This window comes from Hordeum vulgare, chromosome 6H, assembly GCF_904849725.1.
Source record: "Hordeum vulgare subsp. vulgare chromosome 6H, MorexV3_pseudomolecules_assembly, whole genome shotgun sequence".
NCBI lineage: Eukaryota > Viridiplantae > Streptophyta > Magnoliopsida > Poales > Poaceae > Hordeum > Hordeum vulgare.
In genome coordinates this window covers 481,351,145-481,359,284 of record NC_058523.1, presented here as the reverse complement: position 1 = coordinate 481,359,284, position 8,140 = coordinate 481,351,145, and positions in this window count along the sequence as shown.

The window sequence follows — 8,140 nt, the reverse complement described above, 5'->3', positions numbered from 1 at the left end:
TAGCTAAGTATGTCTTTGTTGGGGAAAATAAGTTACGTAGAATAAGAAAGAGAAGAAGCAAGAAGAGAAGAAGGAGAATAAAAAGAAGAAGAATAAGAAGAAGTACGAGGAGGAGGAGAAGGAGGAGGAGAAGAATAAGAAAAGAATAAGAGAAGAAGAAGGAGAAGAAGAAGGAGAAGAAGGAGGAGAGAATAAGAAGGAGAAGAAGAAGGAGGAGCTAAGTATGTCATTTTGGAGCATAATTAGCTAAGTATAGGTCATTTTTTTTATTAAATAGACCATTTTGGAGCTAACTAAGCTAATTATGTCATTTTGGGGGATAATTAGCTAAGTATGTCTTTGCTGGGGAAAATAAGCTACGTAGAAGAAGAAAGAGAAGAAGCAAGAAGAGATGAAGAAGGAGAAGAAAAAGAAGGAGGAGGGGGAGGAGGAGGAGGAGAAGGATAAGGAGGAGGAGAAGAAGAAGAAAAGAAGAAGAGAAGAAGAAGGACAAGGAGGACGATAGAAGAAGAAGGAGAAAAGGAGGAGGAGAAGGAGGGCTCCTTCTCTGCCTTCTCCTTCTCCTTCTTCTTCTCTTCTTCTTCTCTTCTTCTTCTTCTTCTTCCTTCTTTTCATTTTTCCTCTTTCTTCTCCTCTTGTCCTCTTCTTCGAGCTAAATTAGCTAAGTATGCCTTTTTGGAGCTAATTATGCCATTTTGGAGGACAATTAGCTAAGTATATGTCATTTTTCATTAAATAGACCATTCTGGAGCTAACTAAGCTAATTATGTCATTTTGGTGGAAGCCTAGCTAATTATAGGTCATTTCGGAGCTAACTTGGGTAAAATAGGTCATTTCGGAGCTAACTATGCTTATTAAGCCATTTTGGAGCTAGCTAAGCTAATTATAGGCCATTTAATAGCTAAGTTAGGGGAATAGGTCATCTTGGAGCTACGTAAGCCTTATTATGTCATTTAGGAGAGAACTTAGCTAAGTATAGGTAATTTTTTATTAAATAGGTTATCTTGGAGCTAACTAAGCTAATTATGTCATTTAGGTGGAAGCCAAGCTAACTATAAGTCGTTTTGGAGCTAACTTGGGTTAAATATGTCATTTTGGAGCTAACTTGGGTTAAATATGTCATTTTGGAGCTAACTATGCTTATTAAGCCATATTGGACCATTATCGTCATCACGACGGTGAAGAACGGTAGCTCTGGCTTGTTTCACCTGGAGAAGGCTCCTCTGGAGAAGGGTCCACTGTAGAAGGGTCGTGCGATGCGTTTCGGGAGATATTCTGCACCAAATATCATTTGCAATGTGTCATTAGCATGATGACACTCTTGAGATCACTGCATTGAAATGAAACTCACCGTCCGCGCCATGTTAATGACTAGCATCGCCGGAGGGACGTGGCCGGTCTTCTCGCACATAGACTGTACATTTGGTTTCGACAAGTCAAACTTTTAGTTATTAATGAAACGGACATTAAAATAAAAGATCTGAAATAATATGAAGAAGAAACTTACCACGAAGAGCTCGTACATGGCCATGTTAGACGCATCATTCTGTGCCCTCTCAGCCTCCACCAATGCAGCCGTCCTCTCCTCGAGCTCCTTCATCTCCTTATCCTTCTTCGCCAAAAGTGACTGCATTGCCTCTCTCCCTTTCAGAATAGCATCCTGCAACACAACACATTGTTAGCATTGTAATCATATTGGTTCCCACACACAACGTAATGCGGGAAGATAGTTGAGTCCATTAAACTAACCTCAATGGCGAGCTCGACTGGCCGTGGACGAGGTGTTATCTCAGGACAGGAGCTCATTTGGCGTGCCTTTATCTACCGGAGAGTGCTAGGACAACGTATAAGGCCGTCTCCAATGGCGATCTAGCCATGGGGCCTCCCATTGCCAGCTATCATCACCACCTATGGTTCAATAGGCCCCTCGCTCGGGTTAAAGTCCTCCCCTTTCCCCGCCTTCCGTGATCTTTGTACTTCACGAGCTTGTGGTGGGAGGAGATGTTGGTGAAGTTTATAGGATGCTCGAGGTCAGACTCAGAGAATGTTGTGACCTTCTTGTACGAGGCAGTATGAGACATCGCATACACGTCGTACATCTGTGGCACCTCCGTCTTATTGTGACGCGCCTAAAAGAGAGAGAGAGGAAACATGTATTAGTAAAGGTATCAAGATAGCATTAATAATGAATTGCATGAGGCATGAAGAAAACCTCATACCTGTTCTCGCCAAATTGGATTAAGTTGATGCTCCCTTGATGGTGTGGCACACCAACCATTTTTCCACCCTCTCCTTGGCGTTCTTGTGGCTAGCCTCCCATGTTTCGGAGCACCACAGATCCACCAAGGCCTCCCGACAATCCATCTTATCCACACACTATCTCGGGGGCACCTAAGTTAATAAAGAGAAATTTGAGCACAACGCGTAAGAGTCAAATCAAGGAAAATAACTACAAGGCCTTAATAATATGTAATTACCTTCATGTAATGCTCCTTCTCCATCTTAGAATCGCGGCACTTCGCCTTGTCCTCCCAAATACGCCACGAGGCATAGTAGCCTCGAACAGCTTGCACCCGAGCCTCGTGCCAAAAGTTTTGAAGTAGTCGGCAACACTCGGTTTCGATAACCTTTGCCGCGTCCTCCTCATATCCCTCCTCACACCTGTAGTAGGTCTGCAAACGAGACAACACCGATTAGTACAATAACTAGATATGGTTGATTTATAATTGTGTAAAGGAGAAATTACCCAGAACTGTCGGATCACCATGTCGGCCCTCGTGTGGCACAAAATACCGTCGATCTCCACCTCCAACGGGTCCGGGGCACCCAAGTAGTGCTCCCATGTCATTCCTACCTCTCGCTCCCGACCGGGCAACGTAACTAATCCCGGGAAGTTTTGACGGCAAAGCACACCAAGGACGTTGTTGGGCTTGCGAACGTCCTAGGCAACAATTTAACCCCTGCAGTATGACAAATTAAAGGCAAAACATTAGATATTTGAGAAAACATGAAGGCAAAAGGTTAAATAAGAGTAAATTAACTTACTTGTCCCCATTTGGCTTAACCGACCACCTCTGCTCGCGGGTCGCCGGCATGAGAGGGAGCCCCGAACTACCATGCTGGTAGACGGTGGCCCCCTCACCGAGCTCCTCGTCGCTATCAGCATGGCCACTTAGCTCAGGCTGTCCCAAATCAGCCCAGGTATCCCACTGGGTCTCTGGGGACATACCCTCATCCCTTCTTTGCTCCGGAGTTGCCTGGAATGAAGCCTCTGGGACACGAGTCTCGTGGGTCGAAGGCTCGTCGACCTGAGGCTCATCGACCTGAGGCTCGTGAACCGGAGACCATCTAGCGTCCACCTCAGACGAATCCACCCTAGAAGTCCTGTGCTCAGGTGAATCAGCTTGGGGTGGCGGTGAGGAAGGCGTGGCAGCCACCGCACTACCTCTCCAGTGGCCACGTGTACCTTTAGTACAACATAAATACCAACACGAGTAATAAAATGTATATAAATACCAACATGAGTACAACATAAATACCAACATGAGTAATACCTTTAGTACCTCTCGGCTTCGCGGGGGGTCGACCTCCTCTCACTGGTGCTGCGAGAGTTGAAGAAGTGGCCACTCCATGCAGAGTAGAGAGCAACACTCCGAAGAGGCGAGGCAGGAATGGAAGTACCCATCCCACCACCTGTCGACGAAGAAGGAGCCGCGGAGTGCTTTCGACCCTTTCCCACCATCTTTCAATAGTTGTCATGACAAAGAGTAAATGAAGTTAGTACAACATAAATACCAACATGAATAATAAAATGTATATAATTTAAGTGTATCATCATCATAAATACCAGCATGGCTAATAAAAATAGAATACCTAACATGAACTCAAAATTTATCTATAGTAATAATTGAATACGTGACATGAACTAATAACAATCGTGCTCGTCTATATATGCTTCGGGGTCAATAAATGCATCATGATCAACACTATCATCAATAAATGCATCATCATCATCACTATCAGGAAGAACATGTGGAAGGCCACCATTATGTAATCGGTCAAGAAGTGACAGGTTATACGTCTCCAACGTATCTATAATTTTTTATGGTTTCATGCTATTATCTTGTCAAACTTTGTATGTTTTGTATGCCTTTTATATATTTTTTGGGACTAACTTATTAACTCAGTGCCAAGTGCCAGTTCCTGTTTTTTCCATGTTTTTGACCCCTTTCAGAGGAGGATTTTGAACGGAACAAAACTTCCAAAAAGAATTTTTCCAAAACAGAAAAAGATCGGCAAGCCTGAGAATGAGGGCAGGGGGCCTGCAGGGACCCCACAAGCCCCCTAGCCGCGGCCACGGGGCCCGCGCCTCCCTGGCTTGTGGACTCCCTGGGCCAACTATGCCCTAGGACTTTCGCCTAAAAATTCCCTAAAATCCCAGAAAAAATCAGGAGATCATCGAAAGTACTTTTCCGCCACCGCAAGCTTCTCTCTCCGCAAGATCCCATCTGGGTGACATTCTGGTGCCCTGCCGGAGGGGGATTCGGATATGGAGGGCTCCTTCATCAACACCATGACCTCTCCGATGATGCGTGAGTAGTTCACCATAGACCTACGGGTCCATAGCTAGTAGCTAGATGGCTTCTTCTCTCTCTTGGATCTTCAATACAAAGTTCTCCATGATCTTCATGGAGATCTATCCGATGTAATCTTCTTTTGCGGTGTGTTTTTCGAGATCCAATGAATTGTGGATTTATGATCAGATTATCCGTGAATCTTATTTTAGTTTCTTCTGATCTCTCTTATGCATGATTTCATATCCTTGTAATTCTCTTCATGTTGTGGGTTTTGTTTGTCCAACTAGATCTATGATTCTTGCAATGGGAGAAGTGCTTGGTTTTTGGTTCATACCGTGCTGTGACCTCACCCAGTGACAGAAGGGGTAGCGAGGCACGCATCGTGTTGTTGCCATCAAGGGTAAAAAGATGGGGTTTTCATCATTGGTTTGAGATTATCCCTCTACATCATGTCATCTTGCTTAAGGCGTTACTATGTTCGTCATGAACTCAATACACTAGTTGCATGCTGGATAGCGGTCGATGTGTGGAGTAATAGTAGTAGATGTAGAAAGTATCGGTCTACTTGTCTCGGACGTGATGCCTATATGTATGATTATTGCCTTAGATATCGTCATGACTTTGCGCAGTTCTATCAATTGCTCGACAGTAATTTGTTCACCCACCGTCTTATTTGCTCTTTTGAGAGAAGCCTCTAGTGAATACTATGGCCCCGAGGTCTACTCCACGCCATATTTTCAGCCTTACACTTTTTTCATCGCACTTTCCGCCTTCAGATCTCACTTTGCAATCAATCTTGAAGGGATTGACAACCCCTTTATAGCGTTGGGTGCAAGCTCTTTGTGTTTGTGCAGGTACTCTGGACTTGACGAGATTCTCCTACTGGATTGATACCTTGGTTCTCAAACTGAGGGAAATACTTAGTGCTCATGTGCTGCACCACCCTTTCCTCTTCAAGGGAAAACCAACGCAACATGAAGAGACGACAGAAGGATTTCTGGCACCATTGCCAGGGAAGGTCTTTTATTGCCGTAGCAATAGGCCATCCGCAGTAGTAACCTCTTCTTCTTCCGGCTCTTCCTATTCGGGCTCAGGGGTTAAGAGAGATTCACTGTCGCTGTCTACTTCAATGTTTTGGGGTGAAGTAGAGCGGTTCTTGAAATGTTTCTTGGACATACGTATTTCTTGGAAGGATTCTCCTTCATATGTGTCTAGGTTAATGTGAGGTTCGTAATCCTCTTCCTTGAGGGTAGGTGGTCTAAAATGTGGTGGTACTTCATAAACGACATCCCAACCTTTCATATTTGGATCAGATTGGCAGGCCCACGGTAGATAGAAAACTTGTGTCGCCTGTTGAGCCATAATATAGACATCGGGAACATCTAAGTAGTTGTTTTGGGTTATTTCGACTAGTCCTATATGTTCATCAGTCCTTCTAGTCTCCCTCGGCTCAAACCAATAACATTTGAAGACTACGACGGTCGGTGGGTTTTCACCATAGAATAGAAGTTCATAAATTGCTTCAAATCTTCCATAATACTCGGTGCCTCCTTCGCCGATAGCAGAGACAGAACAATTTGTAGACTTTAGGTCGGGCATAGATAGCTCTTCGCCAAAGGTATGAAAGTGATACCCATTGTCGCAGTTGGGACAGGGGCACCATCTTTTTTGCTGGCCATTTGCAAATGTGGCTCTCACAAACCCCTGGTTTTTGTTAACCATTCATGGGTCATGTCTTTCTGACTAGGGTGACCAGTGTACATCCAGGCACGATCACTCATCTTGCCTAGATACCTATGGGCACACAAGAAATAAATATATAATTCATCATCTATATTCATCCGCTAATCAAGTTTGTGAGTTTTATTACGTCCATGCAACCTACACGCTAATAGGTAAAGATAGGTCCTATTCCCACCCGAGTATGTGTAGATTGGGTTCGTTTTCCCATGCTCTGCTCCAGATACGGCGCAGAATTACGGCAGCACCTCCCTGTTGTTCTCCTGATACATGTCTCGGCAATAAGCAGAGATGATGTGTACCCGGAGAACAACAGGGAGGCATTGATGAAATTCCGCATCGGATCCGGAGCACAGCATACGGGAAAACGAACCCAATCTACACATACTCGTGTTATCCATGGATAACGTTGGACAATTCGAAAGAATGGTGGTTATAAATATGCAAAGACATGCATATTTATAGATGTCGCCCTTCCGAACAAGAGACGCATTCTCGTCACACATACTCATGATTGAAGAAACCTATAGCTAGCAAGTTTCATCGGCACGAAGACCAGAACAGACCAAATTAAGGGGGCATGAGGAAAAGTCATTTGTGCTCACGAACAAACGCAGGGGCAGAGTTCGTCCAACGCACGTGGAGGTCGTCGAACAACTACACATTGAAATTCACCCGATCAACACAAATATGATGTTTTCATAATTGACATTATCGGAAAATATGTGACCTAGCTTATAATTTACAAAACTATGACCCCGTAGGCCTCTGGAAGGCCTAAAAGCATCTTATCATTCAACAGGAGGCAGAAGAGGTGTCGAGGGTCGGCGCTTAGGGGCGTCGGGAGTTAGTGCCATTGAGGGTCGATGGTGTCAGGTGTCAGTGGCGTCGGTGGTTGGGGGTCAGTGTCGTCGGGGGTCGAGGGTCAGTGGCATCAGGGGTCGAGGGTCAGTGGCGTTGGGGGTCGAGGGTCAGTGGCGTCGGGGGTCGAGGGTCAGGAGTCGGGGTCAGTGGCATCGGGGGTCGGGGATGAGTGGCGTCGGGGGTCGGGGGTTAGTGGCGTCGGGCGTCATGGGTCGGGGTCGAAGGTCAGTGTCGGGGTGCCGGGGTTCTTTTTGCCTCTTCTTTCTTCTTCTCCTCTCTCCTCTTCTTCTTCTTCTTCTTCTTCTTCTTCTTCTTCTTCTTCTTCTTTTTCTTCTTTTTTCTCCTCCTCCTCCTCCTCTTTTCTTCTTCTTCATCTTCTTCTTCTTCTTCTTCTTCTTCTTCTTCTTCTATTTTCTCCTCCTCCTCCTCCTACTCTTCTTCTTCTTCTTCTTCTTCTTCTTCTCCTTCTTATTTTCCTTCTTCTTGTAATTATTTTCTTCTTTTCCTTTTTTTTTTCATTTTTTTCCTTATATTTTCTTCTAACCTAACTAACTAACCTAATTAATATAATAATCTAACCTAATAAACTAACTAATTAATCTATAATAAGAAACTAACCTAATAAACTAACTAAACTAAATAACTTAATAAAAAAGAAAACTAACCTCGGTGGGCGGAGGGTGGAGGGGTGGCGTGGGCGGCGGTGGACAACGGCAGGGGCCGGCGTTGGCGGCAGTGGACGACGGCAGGGGGCGGCGTCGGTGGCGGTGGATGACGGTAGGAGAGCGCGCGGCTGGGGGCGGCGTGGGCGACGACAGGGCCGGAGTAGGCTGGGGTGACCGGGGGCGGCTGTGGCGGCCGGGCGGGGTGGTGGGCCGGAGCGGCTCTGACGGCGGCAGCGGCGAGTGGGCAGGCGAGAGAGAGAGAGCGGGCAGGTGGGGTGGGTGCGACATCCGTTA